Raw genomic sequence first — 24,672 nt, forward strand, 5'->3', positions numbered from 1 at the left:
CCTCTGACAGATGGGTAAGGATCAAATTATGACAGTGGTACCTCAAGGAATATAAAGAAGGCATCCTCTTGGAATTTGCTATAACATGTCTAAGACAATGTTGAACAGTATGAACTAGTTCAGGTATAGAAGCATCATGCCCCTTTTTATTTCTTGTCACAAAGTTTTTCAAAGAATTAATGACAAATATGCTTACATCTAGACTTTTAATCGCCCTGCCCTTCTGGTGTTTGGGTTCTGTATGTTATGAGTTTAAGGCTAGGCTGTCTCATAATGAATAATGCAATAACCAAGCATATGACCTAGGCAACTAGAGCCTGAACTGAGGGAACAGTTCTTGTTGCACTTTATACATTCTTGTAGTATATATATGAAATTTGCTATATTTCATATTGAAGAGCTATATCTCCACAGTGGGGAGGTTTATTGAAAGAAATGGATGGATGATATTGTGTTTAGTTTTGTAAAGATTTTGAGACTATCATATTGTGTTTGTATTCTACGCGCATTCAAGGAGCCAAATGACTAACACAAAACGTGCTCAAAGCATGGGAAGGGACCTTAGAAATGATTTGTTCCAATCTCCCACCAGATATAGGATTCTCCTCAGTTGCTCAAAAATAAAAGATCAATATATTTTATTGTTTAACACGCTTTCCCCAACAATGTGGGGTGTTTCTTTCTTCACCTCTCTGCCCTTCATGACCTTAGACATAAAAGGAAGAAATTGAGCAAGATCTCAAATATTTCTTCTAACACATTGATTCTTAACTTTGTTGCTAGTTGGAACTTACTGAGCCTAAACATTATGTGTGCCTTCAGTATTATAAATATTTTTCAGTGTAGAAGTTAAAGAAGTAAGTATTCTTAAACCATAAAACAATGAAGATTCATAGAGACATTTTCATGTTGAGAAAACTCTTTAAAAAGCATCTATTCTATAACATTTAATATGTATATTGTGGTCATCCAGAAAAGAGATTTCTTGATTTATTATTCTGAATGACTCCTTGCCAATGGGTGATAACGTCTTAGGGTTTCCTGGTTTATCCTGTGATCACTAGAATATTGCACTGCTATAGCAATTCTGATCTGCGGGTTTTTTTTCTTTTAATTTTTATTCACTTAGGTCTCAATTACAACACATCTCAGATGTTACTCTTGTTTATGCTCTTTGTTCTAGGGCTGCTGGTGGGGGCATATGCATACATCTGCAAATAAGGCTTGCAACTTTGGGATGTAGATGTGACATAGGCCTAAGTCAGTTTTAGTAAGTAATCAAGAGAGCCTATATGTAGTTTAATATAACTGAAAATGAGAACATACTAGAAAGAATCAATTTGTGAATTTAATTTGGGAGAGAAGGGAGAAGGTTAAAAAGAGTTAAATAAGTGGCTCTAAGGCTTAGTATAAGTTATACATCTGAGGAAGGAAGGGTCACCTACATGGGATATGAAGTGGAATCAGCAGTTATGAATGGAAAGACTGGTAAAATAACTCAGTATAATTTGTTGAAGATGAATATACTTGCCTGCAGTGTTCTAAGGCTTAATCATTTTTATTACTACTTATAATTTGTCGACAGTGGTTAGGTACCAACTTGACACAAAATGAGTTCTGTCTTCTAGATGTCATTTTACTAGAGGTATGAAGAACAGACAATTCTCTTCTTTTTCTGTGGCATGCAGTATATATAGTCATAATCTTCAAAATCATTATATCATAAATTCATACCTACTTTGTTATTCATTTTCACCCTTAGGTCTTTTTGACCATTTGATGACTTTCAGATCTTGCTCCCTTTGAATACCTATTTTGTTTTATTGTTTTTCGCCTAATTCAGTAGTAGTTTCTATTCTGGAGGGTCAGAATTTCATTTTGTTGTTTCCACTCCATATTTCTAAGCTCTCTGGGTACCTGTATATTGCTCTGCTGCCCTTACTGCTATTTGCGTCATCTCCCAATTTAATATCATCTGTGAATTTCATTAACATTGCTTTTTACTCCTTCTTCTACATCATTAATGCAGCAGTTATATAAGACAGGACATAACACTGATCCTTGCAGCACCTAGACATAGTCCCCAGCTTTATACATTTTCATTTATGGCTTATCAATTTTTTTATGGTTCTCCAGCCAGTTTTGAATCCATGTGACTCTGCCTATACTCACGACAATTTGAATTAATTGTGCACAGATGTCATGAGACACTGCATCAAGCCTTCTCTAATTTGAGAAATGCTACATCTATTGTATTTTTTCATCTAATGCTATTATATCTAAAAAATCCACATTTTCAGACTAGCTTTAAATTTACAATTCTATTGATCTCTACATATTTACTCCTCTTTTAATATTTGTACCATTATTTTCATGCAATAAATACAGGTGACACAATGATGTTTATTTTTTGAACATTCCTTTTTTTAAACTTTTTACTTTGGAATAATTTTAGATTTACAGAAAAGTTACAAAGAGCAGTGTGAGTTCCCTTATATCCTTACCTCCCAGCTTTCCTTAATATTATCTTAAAGAGCCATGGTACACTTGTCAAAACTAAAAAGTTAACACTCATACAATACTATTAACTAAACTACAGACTTCATTCAGATTCCACCCATTTTTCTACTACTGTCCTTTTCCTATTACAGGATTTAGGATACCACATTGCATTTAGTGGTCATGTCCTCCTAGTCTCCAATGATCTAAGACAGTTTCTCCGTCTTTCCTTGTTTTTCATGATATTGACACTTCTGAAGAGTGCTGGTCAGATATTTTGTAGAATGTCCCTCAATTTGGGTTTGTCTGATGTTTTCTCACGACAAGACAGGGGTTATGATTTTTTGGAAAGACTACCACAGAGGCAAAATGCCCTTCTCGTTGTGTCATACTGGGGGTATATGGCATTAGCAGGATTTATTACTGGTGACACTAACTTTGATCATTTGGGTAAGGTGGTATCTGGCAGGTTTCTCCACAGTAAGTTAGAAATTTTCCCTTTCCTCACTCTATTCCATGCATTCCGACTGAGAATTATTACAACGGTCTCAAAGGAGTAAAAATTCATTCTTGGCAGCAAAAAAAAGTCTAACTTGCTTTATGCATAAAACATGGATATACATATAGTACATAAACATGTACAGTATATTTGTGGTATTAAAATTTCATCAGGGGTGTGAGGGCTTTAGGAAAGAATATCTAAAAAGTCTTGTGTGTGTGTCTATGTGTGTGTGTGGGGGGGATGATAAAAGAAAAAAAAAAAGGTCTGTCAAATATTGTTTTATTCATCGGAAGCAAGTCCCTAAGCCCAGCCTAAATTCAAAAGGAGGAGAATTAAGCTCTACCTCCTGGAGGAGGGAATATCTACATAAACCTTTTGGAATTTTTCTGTAAGAACATTCCTTTTTTTTTTTAAGTCATCATTTTGGTCCATTTTCTTTCAATAGTTTGGGTTTGTGTTTCTATGTTAGTTTGGGTCTTCCAAGAAGCAGATGCCAAAATGGGATTAGACATGCAAAAGATTTATTAGGTGATTTACCTATAAAAAGTGAAGAGAAGTAGGGGCTGGCCCCGTGGCCGAGTGGTTAAGTTCGTGCGCTCCGCTGCAGGTGGCCCAGTGTTTCGTTGGTTCGAATCCTGGGCGCGGACATGGCACTGCTCATCAGACCACGCTGAGGCAGCGTCCCACATGCCACAACTAGAAGGACCCACAACAAAGAATATACAACTATGTACCGGGGGGCTTTGGGGAGAAAAAGGGAAAAAATAAAATCTTTAAAAAAAAATAAAAAAAATAAAAAACAAAAAAGTGAAGAGAAGGGAGCAAGAAGGCAAGAGAGCCTTCAGACTGTGATACAGTTCTGGTACCTGCAATGGAGAAAGGGAAGGAAGGAGGCCTGGGTAAGACGAGTCTAAGACTGCAGCGCAGTTCTAAGGAAAGTTTTGGCCCAGCCAATGAGGAGTCCTTCAGCAAAAGTATCCCATTAAAGAAGTCCTGCATCTCATAGGAAAGGACCTGCATTTCAACCCCACCATATGCAGTCATTGCCTGGAAAGATCACTTGGGAATTATGGCCTAGGTACAAACTTGAGAGTGGATTCTAAAAGGTAACATCTGGGGCCATCAGTCAACTATGTTCCCTGCAGCAGGAGATCTAAGCAGTACATTTTCATGCCCATCACTGTCCATACTTTTATGCAGTCATATTAAAACACCAGAAATTATTTTTGAAAGAATATTACCTAATTCTTTCCCCATTCTAGTATGTTTTTACTTTTTGTTTGCTTTTCTAAACATAGCTGCATACAATAACAAATAATATCTTAGAAACCGAAACTTTGTTTTTCCATTTAAAAATATTAATTTAATGGGGCTGGCCCTGTGGCCTAGTGGTTAAAGTTCCACGTGCTCTTCTTCGGCAGCCCAGGTTTGAAGGTTTGTATCCCAGGCGTGGACCTACACCACTTATCAGCCATGCTGCGGCAGCAACCCACAGACAAAATAGAGGAAGACTGGCACAGATGTCAGCTCAGGGCTAATCTTCCTCAAGTGAGAAAAAGACAAAGATTGGCAATGGATGTTAGCTCAGGGAGAATCTTTCTCAGGAAAAAAACCTACTGCTTTAATGACTTCTGGCATTTATAAGAAGTAAAGTATCTCAAATTAGATACCCTTTCAACAATAACAATTATGAATTCTGACTAAAATATAAGAAAAAAACCATTTGAAGCCACTGTGAAGTGATCAATAGCAGGTAGAAACTGAAGGGGATACAATCCTTCAAAGAACAGAAGCCAATAGGTGATATCCACATCTTTCCAACTTTTTTCTAAGGTTATTTCTCAGTCTGAATGGTGAACAGGGAATAGAGCTTAAGCAGAAAGCAGTAGATTTTTGGGCTGAGTCGTCAGAAGTTGGAGTTTAAGGCTGCTAGAGCAGCTGGAAATTGATAGAGGGAGTCTCCAAAAAGGGGAAGCCATGGAGAGTTGGGTGAGGCAGAGAGAGCAGCTCCAAAATCTGCATAATACCTCCCTGCAAATCCTTGACTGACTCCTGAACTCTGCATGTGCAGGGTGAGATCCAAGAAACCTAGAGGGAAGCAACAGCTAAAAGGCTGAAATACCTTCAGTGGCTACCCAGTAATGATGAGTCAGAGTTTAAGGGGTGAATCCCTTAAAGTTAGGCCACAATGAGATACTACATCTTACCCATGTGGATGGCTACTATAACAAAAAGTGGAAAATAACAGCCTTATAAAGGAAATCCTCACACATGGTACAACATGGATGAACTTTGAGGACATTATGCTAAATGATAAAAGCCAATCACAAAAAGACAAATACCGTACGATTCCATTTATATGAGGTAACTGGAGTAGTCAAATTCATAACAGACAGAAAGCAGAATGGTGGGTGCCAGGGGCTTGGGGGAAAGGGAATGGGGAGCTGTTGTTTAATTGGTATAGAGTTTCTGCATTGCATGATAAAAAAAGAGTTCTAGAGATTAGTTGCACAACAATGTGTACTTAACACTACTGAACTAGACACTTTAAAAAAATGGTTAAGATGATAAATTTTATGTTATTTTACCACAATTTTTAAAAAGTCAATTAACTGTTTAAAGTAAAAGTAATATACTGTGGAATTTATGATATGTGTAGATGTAAAACATATAACAAAATAGTACAAAGGATGAGAGGGAAGTAAATAGAATTACACCACTGTAAGGTTTTTACATTGTAAGTAAATCAGTATAATATTAATCCGAGGTAGACTGTGATAACTTAAGTACACATATTTAATCTCTAAAGCAACCAATAAAATAACAACACAATTACGTATGATCAAAAAAGCCAAATGAGAAGATAGAATAGAAACCAAAAAAAATACTTGATTAACCTAAAACAAGATAGGAGAGGAGGAACAAAGGAACACAGAATAGAAGGGACATACAGAAACAAACATCAAGACGGTAGACTTAAATTTAAGCACACCAATAATTAAATTAGATGTAAATGAGCTAAACATACCAATTAAAAATTGCTGCTTTTAGAAAATACATTGACAAATATTAACAGCCCCATTTGAGAATTCTTTCTAAAAAAAATTTTAACATAAAAATTTTCATTGCAGATATGATGCCTTATTCTTCAAATAGTTCTGATTTTACCACACATCATGGTCATTTACAAAAGAAATCTGTATTAATATCTGTTATATTAGTCATCTGCATTACAGATGCTTAAAAAATGCTTCCAATGAGACATACTATCAGTAGCACTTCTCCATGACAAAAAGAAGATGGTGGTACAAAACCAAGAAAATTTCTAACAAGTGGGTTATTTTTAGGGGGATTTTTCTTTTTCAATGAATTTTATCCTTTTTCTCCTAAATCATGTCCCACTCTTTTCTCCAGTTGCTTCCACGGTCTGTATCTTTTCAATTTTATAGATTGCACAGAAATATGGTAAAAAGATTACCTCAATTTCTTGGGTTTCTTATGAAAATTATTTCCATATCAAGCCAAATTCATAGTAGCAAATAGATTTTGTTTGTTTGTTTGTTTGTTTTAAGACTGGCGCCTGGGCTAACAACTGTTGCCAATCTTTTTTTTTTTTTCTCTGCTCTATCTCCCCAACCCCCCCGCCCCCCCATGCACAGTTGTATATCTTAGTTGCATGTCATTCTAGTTGTGGGCAAATAGATTTTTAAATGGAGGTATGGAGGAAGGAAAAAGGGAAATTAATGTTTCCCAAATATATTACTATATAATCACACTTCTCTCTTTTATAAATTCTTTGGCATAATGAAAAATGTTTTGTGGACCATTCCTTGTATTCCTTCACAAATATATTGTAATGTATCTGGTTCTCATTGTGGTGCTGCTAATACAACAGATTTTCTAATCCAGATTGAAAGTAAATTGAAAAATAGCTTTCTAACGGATTTGTTTTTAGCTTGGAAAGCAAGATTTTGTATTTATAAGTCAGGTACAGTAATGTTATTAATTTTCTTCCATCCAAAGATAAAATTCACCTTAAAAAATAGCTACAGTTATCATGTCATTATGTTTTTGATCTGTCTCAGGTAAACCTGATATGCTTAGGTATTTGACATTTTTAGCTGTGACACTTCAGTAACCTCTGCCAGTAGCAGAACATAACAGAATGAAATATTTTTTTAAAAGATTGAAAAAAGAATGAAATTGGCATTAGTTTGTCTAATAAGCTGATGACAAGAGTGATGGGAAGTAACTGAGCAGTGATTCACATATCTGAATCTCCTTCGTGTGAGGATAAAAAAGAAATGGCAAATATTCTATTTCACAGACTAATAGCTATAGTATATACCCATTTCCCCCAGTTAACAGAACACCAATTTTGTTTAGGCATCCACCCTTTAAAAAAGTGACATAACCAAAACTCAGGGATAAATCTTGATTTGTTTAAGCCCATCCTTAGGTAATTCATTATCTTTTTCTCCTTGCCTGTTATTGTTTAGGAGGTGAGGATGTGACTCAGTCAACGAGTCATGAAGGCAAGTGTGCTAGAAGGCTTCTAAGAATGATTTCCTTGTTCTTAAAAAGAAACACGCATGAAGAGATGGTATTTTCTTTTGCAGGATGCTGTTCTGACTGGATTTGAATACTGAAACTGCAGCGGTCATCTTGTGACCGTGAAGAAAGCTAGTCTGAAGACAAGGGCTAGCACTTTGAGGATAGTAGAGTGGAACAATGATAATCCTGATGGATCCTGATGACGCCACTGGGCAGCTGAAATAACCAACCTGGGAGTTGTCCTCTCTTGAAATTTCATATTTCAGAATACATTTTTCAAATTTTTAAGTAATTTTGAGATTAAATCTTTTTTTTTTTTTTTTTTTTTACTGCAATTGAACTTACTCTTAATGTGTACATACCAGGTATCTGGAATTGTGCTAAGTGCTGTACCTGGATTATCTCATTTAATACAACAAACCTATGAGATAGCTATTATGATGCCCATTAAAAAGAAGAAACCTTGTCTTACAGAGTTAAACTACATTACTCACATCACATAGCTAATAAATGGCACAGTTGAGAATTCAAAACTTTTTTACTTCAAAGTTAGACTCTTAGCTCTTGAGCTACTGACTCAATATTATCATTAATTCCACAAAAAAATGACTGACAACATATTATGGGGTATGTACTATGCTAATTTCTTGAAAACTATATTCAGATAAAAAGTTTTTTAGTGGAAGCAGTATCTGAGATTGCACATGAGAACAAATATTAAACCAACTCTATAAATAGGCTTGGTAATGGAGTTTTCTATTTGTTAAGGAATATTCCAACTAAATAAGTAATACACTTACTTATTTCAGTAGCTTTAGTTTTAGAGTGTGTTGGACAGCAGGGCACGTTGCAAAGATCTGTGTCATGGGCTGGAAACGTATGAATCACTTTTGTCAGGTTTGCATCTGTTGGGATATACAGGAAGGTCATCTTCGAGAAATGGGAATTCTCAAGAATGCAGCAGCAATCGCATGTTCAGAGTGACTGTTAATTCTAATTGATCTTGTGATATACTTAAGGGCCTGCTTAGAAATCACCAATTGCTAAAAGTAAACAAATAGTTACTATTTTATTAAAGTACATAGTACTGTGCTAGATGTAGGAAAGAGAAAAGAAATACAAGCCGTGAAACTTAGCTATGCTCAAGCAGTATACACATTCTTGTTTGGGAGATGATATTAACACCCTGATAAAATGAAAGGAAGTATATCATTAAACACTTAATTATATGTTAGTGACAACAGTCCAAAAAAGAGAACAAGATCTATAATCAGTTGTCAAATGTATATCAATGTGTAACCTTATAAGTTTCAGAAAGCTTTCATGTTATCTCATCTGATATTCACAAAATTGCATAAAGGTAGGAAAGGCAAGTAGTATTTAATCAATGACAACTGCCTTTAATAATAACCTCCAAGGTGTCAGACATTGTGTAAAGTACTTTTCATTCTCTTTCTCATTTTATTCTCACAAGAATCCCATGTGGTAGGGACTATTGTCCCATTTCCAGATGCTGAAACTGAGTTAAACGAACTGCTTAAGAACACACAACTAATAATTCACACAGTTGTATTTAACACTAGCCTTGAGGTTGATACTTACCACTATCAAAGTTGAGAGTTCTACTACTGAATTTTGCCAATACTGTGAAATAATGAATCTCCAAAACCTATAAATATCTCATGTCTATACAGAAAACATTTCCTTATTTTGTCTGAAATAGACTAAAGCAAAATTTCAAGAAGTCTAACCTTACTTGAAACATCACATAGCTAGCTCACTGTGAGGAAATTTTTCAAATATAGATGAGTATGAAAATGCCAATGCTGTATCACCATCACACCAAATCTACATTAGCCTCCAAGGTAGCTAGGTTAGGACTAAATACAAGAACTTTCTAACCACTCTGGTAGTTAGCTGTTGATGAGAAGGTAACACCAGGCAAATACAGGGATGTGTTGCTGCAGCTCAGCCTATCCCATCCTATTAAAAAGGTAACATGAATTATGCTTTTAGAGTTCTTATTTCAATAGACAATGTTAAGTAGGTCATCTGAATCACTCTGCTTGTGTGACACAAGTCAAGTACTCAGTTTCCACCAGGGTTCCAGGTTTACTATTACCTAAATACTCTGTATTCTGGACTCTCAGCCTCACAACTCCAGCTCAGTCAAGCCTAATCAAACCCAAAAAAACTAAGCCAGTGTCACCAAATTCTTCTGAGAATTATTTGTATTTGAAAGGTATGTCATTAATTTATAAAATTAATACCAGAATACTAGAATATTCCTGATGCATGGTCATTATGTTTTATTCTCAAAGGAAAAATCTATTTGGAAAACCTAAATAAGATTAAAAGATATATAATCGGAACAAAGAAAACCAATGGGTTTTCTCATTAACCTGTAGGTTAGAGCAGTGATTCTCAAAAATAGTAACTACACATTCTTAATCACATAATTTTTTTGTTGTGGTAAAATATACATAAAATTTGCCACTATAAGTTCAGTGGCATTAGGTACATTCACAATGTTGTGCAACCATTACCACTATTTCCAGAATGTTTTCATCATCCGAAACAGAAATTCTGTACTTATAAAGCAGTAACTTTCCATTTGACCTCCTCCAATCCTGCCCCTGGTATCCTCTAATCTGCTTACTGTCTTTATGAAACATAACTTTTGAAATCATAAAATATTGCCCTTTTCTATATGGCTTATTTTACTTAGCATAATATTTTCCAGTTCCATCCATCTTGTGATATGTATCACAACTTCATTGCTTTTTTACGGCTGAATAATATTCCATTGTGTGAATATATTACATTTTGTTTATCCATTCATTTGTTGATGAACACTTAGGTTGTTTCTACCTTTTGGTAACTGTGAATAATGTTTGTCTGAATACTGGTGTACAAGAATCTGTTTGAGTCCCTATGACTCAGTCCCTATGAATCCCTATACCTATGAGTGGAATTGCTATGTTTAACTTTTTGAGTAACTGCCAAACTATTTTCCACAGCAGCTGCACCATTTTAGAGTTCCAACAGCAATGAAAAGGAGTTCCAATTTCTCTACATACTTGTCAACACTTTTTCTTTTTCCTTGCTTCTTTTTTTTTTTTTAATAACAGCCATCGTCCTAGGTGTGAAGAGGTATCTTATTGTGGTTTTATTTTGCATTTCCCTAATGAATAATGGAGGTTTTTTGTTTTTTGTTTTTTTGCTTATTGGCTGTTTGTATATATTCTTGGAGAAATGTCTATTCAAGTCTTTTGCTCATTTAAAAAATGTGGTGTTTTTTAAATTGCTGAATTGTAGCAATTCTTCATATATTCTGGATATTATACCCTTATCAGATATATGGTTTACAAATATTTTCTCCCATTCTGTGGATTGTCTTTTTGCTCCATTGATAGTGTTCTATGATGCATAAAAGTTTCAAATTTTGATGCAGTCCAGTGTATTTTCTTTCATTGACTGTGCTTTTGGTGTCATATTTAAGAAACCATTGCCAAATTCAGGTCATACAAATTTGTCCCTATGTTTTCTTCTAAAAGTTTTACACTTTAGCTCTAACATTGAATCCACTTTGAGTTAATTTTTGCATATTGTGTAAGTAAAGGTCCAACTTCATCGTTTTGCATGGATATCCAGTTTTCCCAACAGGATGTGAAGAGACCTTTCTTTCTCTCATTGAAGAGTCCTGCCACTCTTGTTGAAAATCATTTAACCATGTATGTAGGGCTTATTTCTGGGCTCTGAATTCTATTCCATTGGTCTACATATCTATCCTTATTTTGATTACTGTAGCTTTGTACTAAGTTTTAAAATCAAGAAGTTTGTGTCTTCCAACTTTTTCTTCTCAAGATTGTTTTGACTATTCAGGGTCCCTTGAAAGTCCTTAATTTCAAGATGAGTTTTCCTATTTCTGCAAAAAAATGTTACCAGCATTTTCATGGGGATTGAACACAATCTCTACATCCCTTTGGGTAGTATTGTCATCTTAACAATATTATGTTTTTCAATCCACGAACATGGGATGTTTTTCTATTTATTTATGTCTTCTTTAATTTCTTTTTTATTCTTGGTGAGGAAGATTGTCGCTCAGCTAACATCTGTTACCAATCTTCCTTTTTTTGCTTGAGGAAGATTATCCCTGAGCTAACATCTGTTACTAATCTTCCTCTTTTTGCTTGAGGAAGATTGTCCCTGAGCTACCATCTGCACCCATCTTCCTCTATTTTGTATGTGGGACACTGCCACAGCATGGCCTGATGAGCAGTATGTAGGATTGTGCCCAGGATCCAAACCCGTGAATCCCAGGCCACTAAAGCAGAGTATGTGAACTTAACCACTATGCTACTGGGCCAGCCTCTTCTTTCTTTCAGTAATTATTTCAAAATGCTTTGTGTACAAGTCTTGTGACTCCTTGGTTAAATTTATTTTGCTAAGCATGTTATTTTATTCTTTTGGATGCTATTGTAAATGGATTTATTTTCCTAAATTCCTTTTCTGGTTGTTCATTGCTAGTGTATATAAATATAAGTAATTTTGTGTGTTGATTTTGTATCTTGCAACTTTGCTGAATTCATTTATCTCTAAAATGTGTGTGTGTGCATGTGCAGGCTCATATGTGTATTCTTTTAGGTAACATATATAATCATGTCATCTGTGAATACAAATAATTTTGCTTCTTCCTTTCAGTTTGGATTCCTTTATTCCTTTTTCTTGCCTAATTGTTCTGGAGAGAATGTCCAGTACTATGTTGAACAGAAGTGGTGAGCATGGGCATCCTGCTGTTGTTCCTGATCTCTGGGGAAAAGCCTTCAGTCTTTCAGCATTGAGTATGATGCTAACTGTGGGTTTTATCATTAAATATTGGATTTTGTCAAGTGCTTTTTTTCTGTATTGAGATGGTCATGTGGTTCTACTTCATCATTATATTAATATGGTATCTTATATCGATAGATTTCAATACAGTGAGCCACTCTAGCCTTCATGGGTTAAATCCCACTTGACCATGGAATATGATCCTTTTAACATGCCACCGGATTTGGTTTGATAGTATATTGTTGAGGATTTCTGCATCTGTATTCATAAGGAATATTACCCTGTAGTTTACTTTTCTTGTAGTATCTTTGTTTGACTTTACTATCAGGATATTGCTGGCCTCATAAAATCAGTTAGAAAGAGTTTTCTTTCTTCTTCAATCTTTTGGCAGAGTTTGAGAAGGATTTATGTTAATTCTTTAAATATGTGGTTGAATTCATCAGTGAAGACATCTGGTACTGAGCTTGTCTTTGTTGGGAGGTTTTTGATTACTGATTCAATCTCCTTACTTGTTATATATGTCTAGTCAGATTTTCTATTTCTTCTGGAGTGGGGTTTGGCAGTTTGTTTCTAGGAATTCATTAATTTTATCTAGGTTATCCAATTTGTTAGCATACAACTTTTCATAGCATTCTCTCACAATCCCTTTTATTTCTGTAAAGTCAGTAGTAATGTCCCTATTTTCAGTCCTCTATTTCCTTATCGATCTGCTGTCTGGTTCTTCTGTCCATTAGTGAAAGTGGGGTATTGAAATCTCTAACTATTATTTTAGAATTGTCTGTTTCTCCCTTAAATTCTGTCAATATTAGCTTCATATATTTTGAGGCTTTGTTGTTACATGCATGTAAGTTTATAATTATTATACATTCTTGATAGATTGAACTACAATATAGCTAATGTTTTTGTCTTGTAATCTTTTTTGACTTAAAGTCTATTCTTTCTGATAATAGAATAGCTACTCTAACTCTCTTTTGGTAACTATTTGCATGGAATTTTTCTTTTAATTCTTCTACTGTCAAACTCTTTGTGACTTTATATCAAAACCAAATCTCTTGAAGAGAGCATACAAGTGCATTATGGGGTTTTTTACCCATTTGAGAGTCTCTGCCTCTTAATTGCAGAGTTTAATCCATTTACACTCAAGAAACTTACTGATAAGGACTTACTTCTGTTATTTAGCTATTTATTTTCTGTATGTCTGATATGTTTTTTCAACTTCAATTCTTTCATTACTGCTCTTTTTTTTTGTATTTAGTTGATATTTTATAGTATGCCATTTTGATTCATATATGTGTGTGTGTCTGTTATTTTCTTTGTGGTTACCTTGGGGATTACAACTAATATCCTAAAGTTATAAAAACATAGTTTGAATAATATTAACTTAGTTTTAATAGTATACGCTCTGCTCCTATACATCTCCATCACTTTCCTTTTATGTTGTAATTATGACATATTATATAATTTTACATTGTGTAGTATTAACATACATGTATAATTATTGTTTCATGCATTTAGGTTTTACATCGCATAGTAAAAATAAGGAGTTACAAATCCAAAGTACAATAACACTGGTTTTAATATTTACCTATGTAGCTACCTTTACCAGTGTTCTTTATTTTTTCATATGGCTTTGAGTTACTTTCATTTCAGCCTGAAGAACTCCCTTTAGCATTTCTTGTAAGGTAGATCTAATAGTAGTAAACTCCCTCAGATTTTGTTCCTCTGGAAATGTCTTAATTTCTCCTTTATTTTTGAAAGATAGTTTTTCCAGATATAGAATTCTTGGCTATCTCACTTCTGCCCTTCATAATTTCTGATAAGAAATCAGTTGTGAATCTTACTGAGAACCCCTTATACATAATAAATCTCTTTCTGCTTTCTAAATTCTCTGTCTTTGGAGAATTTGACTATAAAATATCTTGGTGTGGATTTCTTTGAGTTTATACTACTTGGAATTCCTTGAGTTTTGTGGATGTGTATATTCATGTCTTTCACCAAAATTGAGAAGTTTTCAGCCAATATACTGTCAAATATTTTTCCTGCCCCTTTCTGTTCTCTCCTGGGACTCCCATGATGCATGTGTTGGCATGCCTGAAAGTGTTTCCCATGTCCCCAAGGCTCTGTATATTTTTTTCATTCTTCTTCCTCTCTGTGCCTCAGATTGGATAATTTCAATTGCTGAATCTTCAAGTAAGCTTATTGTCTCTTTTGGCAGTTTATATGTGCCACTGAACTCTTCAAGTGAATTTTCATTTCATTTATTGTACTTTTCATCTTCAGAATTTCTATTTGGTTTTTATAATTTCTATCTCTTTATTGATATTCCTTGCTTGTTTATATACAGTTCTCCTGGTCTTCCTTAGTTCTTCGTCCATGGTTTCCTTTAACTCACTGAGCATATTTAAGATGGTTGGGTTATGTCTTTGACTAGTAACTTCAATGCCTAGGCTTCCTCAGAGATGATTTGTATCACAATTCTTTTTTCTTCCTCTGAATGGGCCATACTTTCCTGTTTATTTGTATACTCTGGAATTTTTTTTGTTGAGAAGTGGACATTGTGAGTATTACGACGGATTAACTCTGGAACTTAGATTCTGCCACTCTTCAGAGATTGCTAATTTTGCTTATTGAGGGCTGCAGTCATCCATGTGGTTACACAAGTTTCTCTTTCATTATCTCTGCAGTTAGGCAGTGACCTGACAGATATTTACTTAAATGTCTGGATCCAAAAGAAAGAAAAGTATCTCTTTAAATCTTCTTAGGGTAGCCATAGTGAAGCCACTGCTGCCTGAGGGGGCTGAAACAAAAGCAAGCATCTTTACTGGTCCCTCAGGGAACTGCCAGACTGACCAAAATGCACAATCTCCAAAATCTGGAGGACAAAGTCCTTCCTGCCTGTTCTGGCATCAGCCAGCTACTTCAGATGTGCAAGCCACTATCCCCACAACCATGGCAGGGCTGAACAAAGGGGGTTGGTAGCTGGTTCACTCATGTCACTATCTTACTGAATTTGAGCAGTCTCTCCCTTCATCAAGCACTCCTCTGGTTACTGGAAGTGTCCGATCAGGTTTGAGAGTTCCAAAATCGTTGATTATGAGAGTTTTAATGGCTGTTTTAGTGGGGAGACCAAGCCCTGAAACTTCCTATTCCATCATTTTCCATGATATCACTCTCTTCTTTATAAATTTTTCTACATTCACTGATGTGACAGTAAAAATCCACCCAAGATGTACAACTAGGTTCATTTTCACAAGAGAGCATTTTCAGAAGAAAGGCAGCCAATGGCTACTGAACCATTTTTAAAGAGAAAAAGTGCTATCTAGAAACTCAAGAACCATTGTGCTAGGATTTGAAATGTGTCCTTGCCATTGCTAACTGCTGTCATGTGGTTTTACTTCTCTAATCCTTCTCTTACTATCTATAGGCCAAGGACTTGGAAAAAGATCCACTCCTCCAGTAGACAGAAGGTTTGTGTTTTGTTTTTAAATATCTTTATTCCTATTTGATACAATTTAAATGTAAATTTTATTAACAATAAGATTTATCTATCTCAAAAGGTTACAACTGCTATTCCATTTATATAACATTCTGAAAGTAACAAAATTATACACATGCAGAACAGATTAGTGGCTGCCAGGGTTTAGTGGCTGCCAGGGTTTAGTGGCTGGGATCTAGGTGGAAGGTTTGCAGCTATGGAAAATGCAACACAAGGAATCTTCACTGTGAAAGAACAGTTCTGTATCTTGACTGTAATGACAGTTACATGAATCTATAAATGTGGTACAATTGCATAGAACTAAATGCACACATGCACATAAATCAGCACATGTAAAATTAGTGGAATCTGAGTAAGATCAGTAGGTATCAATTTCTTGGTTGTTATATTATACCGTAGCTATACAAGATATAGTTACCATTGGGGGAAACTGGGTGAAGGTGTACACAAGTAATAGTACCTCTCTGTACTATTACTTGCAACTACATGTGAATCTAAAATTTCAAAATAAAAAGTTAAAAAAATGTTTGTGACTTAAATGTCAGATATTATTTGGTGTGAAAAAGAACTGTCCTGGGAGTGAGAAGACTCTGTTCCATATTTGGCCCTAAGTTACTCAAGCTTTCTGACTCTCATCTGTAAAAGGGACTACTTCATAATACTGTTGAAAAGACCATATAAAGAATATATTTCAAATCACTGTGAAAATTGAGATATGTAAGTGGTATTATTTTGAGATTTTTGACATAACAGTAGCATTTGCCATTTACTGAGTGTTTTTATGTGCTGAGTATATTACAAGATCTTCTAATAACCCCCATTTTCTATTAACTTAATCTTCTTGATAACCTTATGTGCTTGTATGGATGTCCTTATCCATATAACTATTCCTTTTTGACAGAGAACACTTAAAAATTCAGAGCAATTATGTAACTTTCATAAGGTCATCCATTTAATAAAAGTCACCATTTATTGAATGCTTACTATATGACAGGTACCTATTTAACATAATATCATTTTATTTAATGCTATGAAGCAAGTATTATAAATTTCTAGTTTAGATAATAAGATCTTAATCGAGATGTGTACACACATCTTGTACACACATCTAGTAAGCAGCAGACCTGAATTTGAATCTAGGTCTGTGATACAAACTATCATAGTAGTTATGTACTTACAGATAGCTTATAAGATTGGCATATAAGATGCAATGTTTATAACACCATTTTGATGCTAAGTCTACAAGGATATTAGTTTTCTTCCAAAATTTTCTTCTTTAAAGCTTACCTTAACGACTCTACTCCAGAAATTTCTTATATTCCTTCGTTTTCTCTTACTTCTTAAAAAGGAGACTTTTAATTAAGCTTATTAATTCATTTCCTTTACCTCCCTACTATCCAGGAAAGACCTTAGAAAAATCCAGGCTTTTCTAATGATGCATGTTTACTATTTGCCATGGTCTTCTTATCTCTTTATTTCCTTTGATCCTGCTCTTAAAAATCTTTTTTTTTTTTGAGGAAGATTAGCCCTGAGCTAACATCTGCTGCCAATCCTCCTCTTTTTGCTGAGGAAGACTGGCCCTGAGCTAACATCCATGCCCATCTTCCTCTACTTTATACGTGGGATGCCTGCCACAGCAGGGCTTGCCGAGTGGTGCCATGTCCACACCCGGGACCCGAACTGGCAAACCCTGGCTGCTGAAGCAGAATGTGTGCACTTAACCACTGTACCACTGGGCCGGCCCCCAAAAATTATTTTCAATTGAAATAAAAAATGGAAATCCCTAACAGAATATAAGCTCCTTGACGGGTTACATTTTTCATATAATGACAACGTCTCACTTTTTTTCCAGTTTTATTCATATAATTGACATATATCACTGTATAAGTTTAAGGTGTACAGCATAATTGTTTGACTTACATATATTGAAATGATAACCACAATAAATTTAGTTGACATCCATCATCTCATACAGATACAATAAAAAGAGAAAGTAAAAAAAGAAAAAAATTCTTTTCCTTGTGATGAGAAGTCTTAGAATTTATTCTCTTACTTTTCATATATATTATACAGCAGTATTAACTAGAGTCATCATAATGTACATTACATCCCTACTACTTATTTATCTGGTAACTGGAAGTTTCTACCTTTTAACTACCTTTCTCCAATTTCCCCTTCCTCCACCCTCTCCCTCTGGTAACAAATCTGATCTCTTTTTCTGTGAGTTCAGGTTTCTTTTTCCTAGATTCCACATATAAGTGAGATCATATAGTATTTGTCTTTCTCTGTCTGACTTATTTCACTTAGCATAATGCCCTCAAAGTTCATCCATGTTGTTGCAAATGGTATGATTTCCTCATTTTTATGTTGGAATAACATTCTGTTGAATATATACCATAGCTTCTTTATCCATTCATCCATCCATGGACACTTACGTTGTTTCCATGTCTTTGCTATTGTAAATAATGCTGCTATAAACATGTGGGTGCAAATATCTTCTTCTCTCTCTCTTTTTTAGCTTCACAGTGTATTGTATGCTTAATCATCCCTGCTTAGATCTTCTTGCCATCAACTTATTTTTCAACCCACAGTAACCACAAAATTCTATGAAACTCCCTCTATGAAAGAGTACCTGATAGATGTTAAATCCAGAAGTCTCCCCATGTCCACCCCACAACCCTTGTAGTTCTCATTCACACTAGGTGATGGAAATAGTCTTTGCTTGAGACTCTTGTTTTTTGTTTTTTTCCAGGTTTTCTTCCCACCTTCTATTTCATGTGCTGCCTCCTTCATTTCAAGATCTCTAAAGGGAGAAATACGCTCTCAATTTTCTCCATAACTCTCTTCTTTTTCCTTGATTTCTGTCTTAGAAATCTTTATTATCACAAAGGTTTTCCAATTTTTTCTTCACTCTCTACCTCTTTCACAGGCTCTTACACTGCATTTCTTCTTGCTGAATAGCTTCATGGATGAAACTTATTTCCCTCTAAACCAAATACTCAGTGTCTTTTAATGGCTTCTTATTCTCACTCTCTCTCAAGGTTTAATCTTTAGAATTATTTTTCAATCTTCCCTCTTCCTCACTTAAAATGGTCAACAGATCAGTGTGTTCTTAAACTGAAATGGATTTAAAAACCTTAATCAAAATCACGAGGGAAGACTGTTTAAAAAATGCAGATTCATGTGCTTCACGCTGGACTAACTAAACAGGAGTTCACAGACAGAGCCCACCAACCTGCTTTTTAAATAAACACTCCATGTAAGTCTTAGGCACACCATGTTTTGGGAACTAGTACATTATATCAAGTTTCATCTAATTCTGTAGATTCTACCTTTTCGATGTTTCTCATCCATTTCTCTCCTTTCCTATGACCTCTATACTAGTTTAGGGCTGCTTCATCTCTTAGCTGGACATCTGTAATAGGATTTCCTTGCCTCTAGGATCTTTTCCACTCTAATTTATCCTATACACTGGGGTCTTATTAATCTTACTAAATCACAGCTCTGCTCATTTAATGTGGCAAGAATTTATTGAGAGCATACTATATACTAGGTGCTCTAGGGCAGAAGGTTCCAAATGAGGCTGATAATCAGAATCATTAAGTGGGAGAAACATTTTCAAAATAAGAGATTCTCTACTACCCCTCCAGGCCTACTAAATTAGAATCTCCAGAGCTAGAGTTGAGAAAAGTCTATTTTTAAAAAGTTCCCCGGGTAACTCATACTTTTGGGCAACACTAGACTGGAGCATATAAAGACTAAGACATTCTTGTGTATTTCAGCATGTACTGAGGCAGATATGAACATATGCAAATAACTACCATATAACACACTGATTAATGCTATATTAGAAGTACCAGGTGCCATGGGAAACATTAATTTTAACTGCATTAAATACCTTAGTAACACACCCAGCTGTAAGAAATCTTTTCATCCTCTAATTTCTTACAGCACTTTATTTATAATTCTCTTCTGGTCTCACTTTTATCTTGCACTATAATTATTTTTGTGTACGTCTCATTTCCTCTACACTTATACTTGAGGACAGAGCCTTGTACTTATCAGGGGACATAAGCTGACAAGGAATTTTTTTCAGAGTTCTAATTTATTTACAGGATAAAGCTGTACCAAAAAATACTTAATTATGCATAGTTATACACAATAAATTATCTCAAAAATAGGATGTCCTTGTAACTCTTGGATATAAGTGGCCAAATTTATGGATTTTAATTACAATATAGCACTTAGTACAGTTTCTTTAACGCAGCAGGTACTCAATAAAAAAGTTATGTGTGAACCAATGGGTCTGGGGATAATGTCTTTGGATATGCTAAAACATACTTAATGTGTCTAGTATCCACCATAAGAGATGATCAATTCCAAATGAAATAATATGCTGGTGGTTTTTGCAAACCAATGCCCTGTGAGCCAAAACCACTCAACTGTTCGTTTTGTTTGGATGGCTCAATATTGTTTTGGTGGGGTGTGTGTTTTGTTTTGTTTACAAATTTTAAGTTGAATGTCTTTTGTCTGGGCAAATATTCCCTGATTTACCCCAGGCTCTACCACTCCCTATTATCTTACATTAATCAGATTTACACATTTATGTTATATATAGGTTTAAAGATGAGAGTTCTAATGGTGACAGATAACTGTTCTGAATCATTTCTGCTTTTTGAGTGTTGACTATTGTTATGGGCTGAACTGTGCACTGCCCCGCCCCCTCCATTCATATGTTGAAGTCTTAACCTGGCCTAGCACCTCAGAATGCAACTATATTTAGAGATAAGGTCTTTAAAGAGGTAATTAAGTTAAAATGAGGTCTTTTGGATGGGTCCTAAACCAGTATAAGTGGTATCCTTATAAGAAGAAATTTGGACATAGATGCATACATGCATGTAGGAAAGACCATGTGAAGACAAAGGCAGGACATGTCTATCTACAAGCCAAGGAGAAAGGCCTCAGAATGAAATCAACCCTGCTGACACCTTGATCTCAAATTTCTGTTTAAGCCACGCTGTCTGTGGTATTTTGTTACGGCAGCCCCAACAAACTAATACACCTACCAACTATATTTAAGCTTAATCTTAACTTAGGCTTTTTTACATCAAAATTATGTTTACCATGTTCCAGTCACTCTGCCAGCTAACAGTGGTGAATATAATTCTAAGATCCTTCGAATCTGGTAGATGAGGCAAACTATATGTAAGATACATTCATCAACATAAATGATAAGGAAGATTACAAGGCCTAAAGCAAAAACGCTTTAGAGAGTGTATCTATAATTCTGTAGGTTTTTCAGGAGAGAGAGTTTTGACTATGAGCTATATCTCAAAAAATTCAGAATTTGACCTGGTTCTGGAAGAGTAAGTAAGATTCAACTAAGCAGAGGAGAGAGGACACCTAGGGGAGAGGAACAGAGGATACAAAATAAAAAAATGTCTGCTACTAGGGGGAACATTCTTTTTCCCAAGTACATCTAACTTAGGTTCAAGTCTCCTTTCTCTGCTTTCTAAATCCTAAAATCACCATATATTGTTAAATTAATGACAGAAGTTCTTGTAAAATTTAGGCATTTTTTCCTTGCCAGACAAATAACAGTCCAACTGACTTTGTTCAGTACAATACTGACATCCCAAGGATGCTCTGGTTCATCTCTGAGGCCTCTTGGGCTTCTGCTGAAGGTTTGATTTTCAAATGGTCTATGAAGGCAGTAAGCAGCTTGTGGCACATTCTCTTTTGAAATCCTGGCCATTTTTTGATCTCTTGCCTATCTATCAAATCTCATCACATTATATGGCTCCACAATGCAGGTGGCCTGTGTTTTCTTAAGTGCCTCTTCTTCTGAAGAATGTATTACTCAGGTCATTAATGTTTCATACCTAAGTATTCTAATGTATTTAATTTTTTATTTAATGAAATTTCTAACCTTCAGGCTGAGGAAGTTATTCAGAATGTTTCATCCAAGCTGCTGGAAAAGTGCTCATTAGCAGGGAGTTTTGAAGACGGAATTTTAAGAAAGGGGTTGGCAGCAACTTAAACACATAGATCTAAGCTTTCATAAATGCTTCCCTGCCTTAACTCTAGTGGAAGAAATTCCTCCTGATAAGCAGATAAGTTCTGCTGAAGTTTTCTTTTAGATTTTGGTGACAAGAATTTAACGATGACTTTTGTGGTTTGTTAAAAGATGTGTTTTAAAGCAGTAAGACTTCTTAGAAAAGAATTATCTGTCTGTAGAAAGCCTTATTTCTCCTCTATCATTTCAATGATGTTTATTTTCTTTCATGAGATAGATTTATGTGAGACCATCATCATCAAATGAGATACACGTTGAACCAAAGGAGCCATGTTTAGCGGCCGGTTTCAACTATTTGAGATTAAAATAATTCTCTTAAAGAAAGGAGGAGACTCAGCTGAATTAGGTTGATTCTTGAAATGGTTTGGGCTCAAAAGGCACCTGCTGCCTTACCATCTGCCTTTAGATTTATGGGAGATTAAGAATTTGTCAGACGAGCTTTGAGACTGTTACAGAAAATTTAAAAACTCAGGTCTTTGCCCGTTACCTGGCTCAGATGGAATCTGGGCATCAGAAAGAACCAGAATTTATAATTTAAATGGAACTCAAACTGAACCCAATGTTTAAAGGGTACAAAATGTGTACAATGAGGTAGAAATTTCCAAATTTTCTCCCTTTCCTTTTTCAGCATCCGCTCGTCGTGTGACAAAGGGGACTCAGTTTCCGTTACCCCCTATAGACCGAGGGGGTGGTGGTACCACAAGCTTACCTTAGGGAAACAACTTGACTTTATAACTGGACAGGAAAAGCGTTTGGTGAGAGAGGAGGATAAAGGAAACGGAGGCCGGTGGCGTGACCCTAGCACAGACCCACGGTGGCTCTTGAGGAAACGGCCTCAGCCAGAAACCTACCGGTCTACCAACCAGAGGCGCTTTTCCCGCGGAGTCTCGCCTTCCGGCCGGAAGTCACCTCAACCTGCCCTCCCGGAAGCCGTCGTCATGGCAACACCGCATCGTCCCACCCTCATCCCTTTGCCACGCCCACCGGCTTGGACGTCTGGGGCCCGCCGGGCTTCGATTGGTCCGTCTGGCTCTTACTCTGGGAGACGTTCGGGCCCGCGAGGCTCTGGACTCAGTTTTGAATTTGTGGCGCGTAGTGTCCGAGGTGCGGAGTGGAGCTGGGCGTCTTGCTGGAGTCAGCAAATGGGCGGTGAGAGACCCTGAGCGGAGAATGACCAGAGGGGCGGCCGGCGCTGGAGGGTCCCCGAGTCCAACAGGCCTCCTCGGAATGCGGCACTTCCACCGCGCTGCTTCCCTCGCCTGAGGCAGGTCCTCTGCTCGCCTCCTCGCAGCCTCTAGATTCTTTCCTCGCGCCGTTTTCCTCGCGTCTGAGAGACTGTGCGCCCGCCCGCTTCTGTCGCCCCCGAAGGAAGGCTGCTCCTAACGCTACCTTCCGGGGTCTCTCCGCTTCCATCCCTCCCCAGAAGCAGCCCTCCAGCGCTGACGTGTTTACGTCTCCCCCCACTATCCTGCGCTCCCCCCATCTCTGTCATAATTACAGCCTCCTTCCATCACCAACACTCTCAGAAACTTTCTCCCTGCCTCTGACTGTGGAAAAATGTCTCCTGAGCAACCTGGTGAGCGTCCCACACCTCAGAGTCCAGAACGTTCCTCATCAAGAAAGAGGGTGCTGCGGTCCTCCCCTTCCCGCCTGGGACGTAGCGAGGGCACGTGGAAAGCAGCGCGTGAAAGCGCTTTGCAAAGCGGTACGGAAATGTAAGTTACTTGTTGCAGTTGCTGACTCTGGATGATGGTGGATTCATCTCGAAAACATGATTATTTTATTCTTGGTCAGACTCTGTTGATGTAGAGAAGTTTCGTCTTGGGGTTATGACTGCTGTCCAGATCTTAAAACAAGAAAGCCGGTAGGTCTGTTGGAGTACAAACTGAGGCTTGATCGGAAACGTAAAAGCGACCGTGGATTGAAACCTCTTCGCTAACCTTTAGCTTCTCTATCTATTATAATACGACTTTCCTCCGACTCCCCAACGTATTCAATTTCAAATTGAGATTCAGGACCATTTCAGGAGTTTTACAGTATAATTGGGCAGCTTTCCGTTACCCCTCTGTCCATGACTACAAAAATCCTCTTTTCTTTCCAATTTGATAATTTAACTTGATTTTATATATGTCCAGCCTCTAGAACAGATTCTTAACTTTTTGGGGAGTCGCGGTCCCCTTCAAGAACCAAGAAAAACCTTAGAGCTTTTGTATAGAATATGACACAATCACACACAAATTTTCTATCAATATCAGGGAGTTTTAGAGACCACTTTGAAGTATGAATATTCGTAGAACCCTAGTTCAGTTCTAGAGATTTATTTCTATTTTCTGGAAAGCAGAAATAGTTAAGTGCAAAACCAGCTAAGTGTTTTACTTTTAAAAAAATGGCCATGTCGTTCAACTTCTGAGTCGCTTTAAGACTTGGAGTTCTGAAAGAAGTGGGGAGTGAGAAGGCTGAAGTAGTTGTGTTAGCAGCAAAACTTTCAAATGTGCACTGGTTTAAGAATTTTAGAAGTCTCTGAAATGCAAAAGTTATGGGAAGATCGTTCACAGATGACAGTAGGATATGAGCACATAGGCACACAAGAAATAGGTTGGCAAGATTTTGTATTCTGAGTCTTTTTAAATTAACATAAAAAGTAGGAAAATTCTTGCTCAACGTGAGAGTTAAAATAATTTATGTGCCCTAATTTTTTGGATGTTTTAAATTAAA

General features: G+C 36.3%; 1 long non-coding RNA gene across 1 annotated transcript in view; it reads right to left on the reverse strand.

The window, feature by feature from the left end:
- The window catches only part of LOC102149407 (uncharacterized), a 135,389-nt gene extending 112,503 nt beyond the window's left edge, over positions 1 to 22,886 (reverse strand). Inside the window, exons 1-2 of the long non-coding RNA XR_290022.4 lie at positions 22,667 to 22,886; positions 8,356 to 8,460 (exon numbers count right to left, since the gene is read on the reverse strand). This is a non-coding gene — a long non-coding RNA (uncharacterized lncRNA). The remainder of the gene's footprint in view (positions 1 to 8,355; positions 8,461 to 22,666) is intronic.
- Between the last annotated feature and the right edge of the window lie 1,786 nt (positions 22,887 to 24,672).

The sequence above is a fragment of the Equus caballus genome, chromosome 3 (assembly GCF_041296265.1).
Source record: "Equus caballus isolate H_3958 breed thoroughbred chromosome 3, TB-T2T, whole genome shotgun sequence".
In the NCBI taxonomy this organism is placed as follows: Eukaryota; Metazoa; Chordata; class Mammalia; order Perissodactyla; family Equidae; genus Equus; species Equus caballus.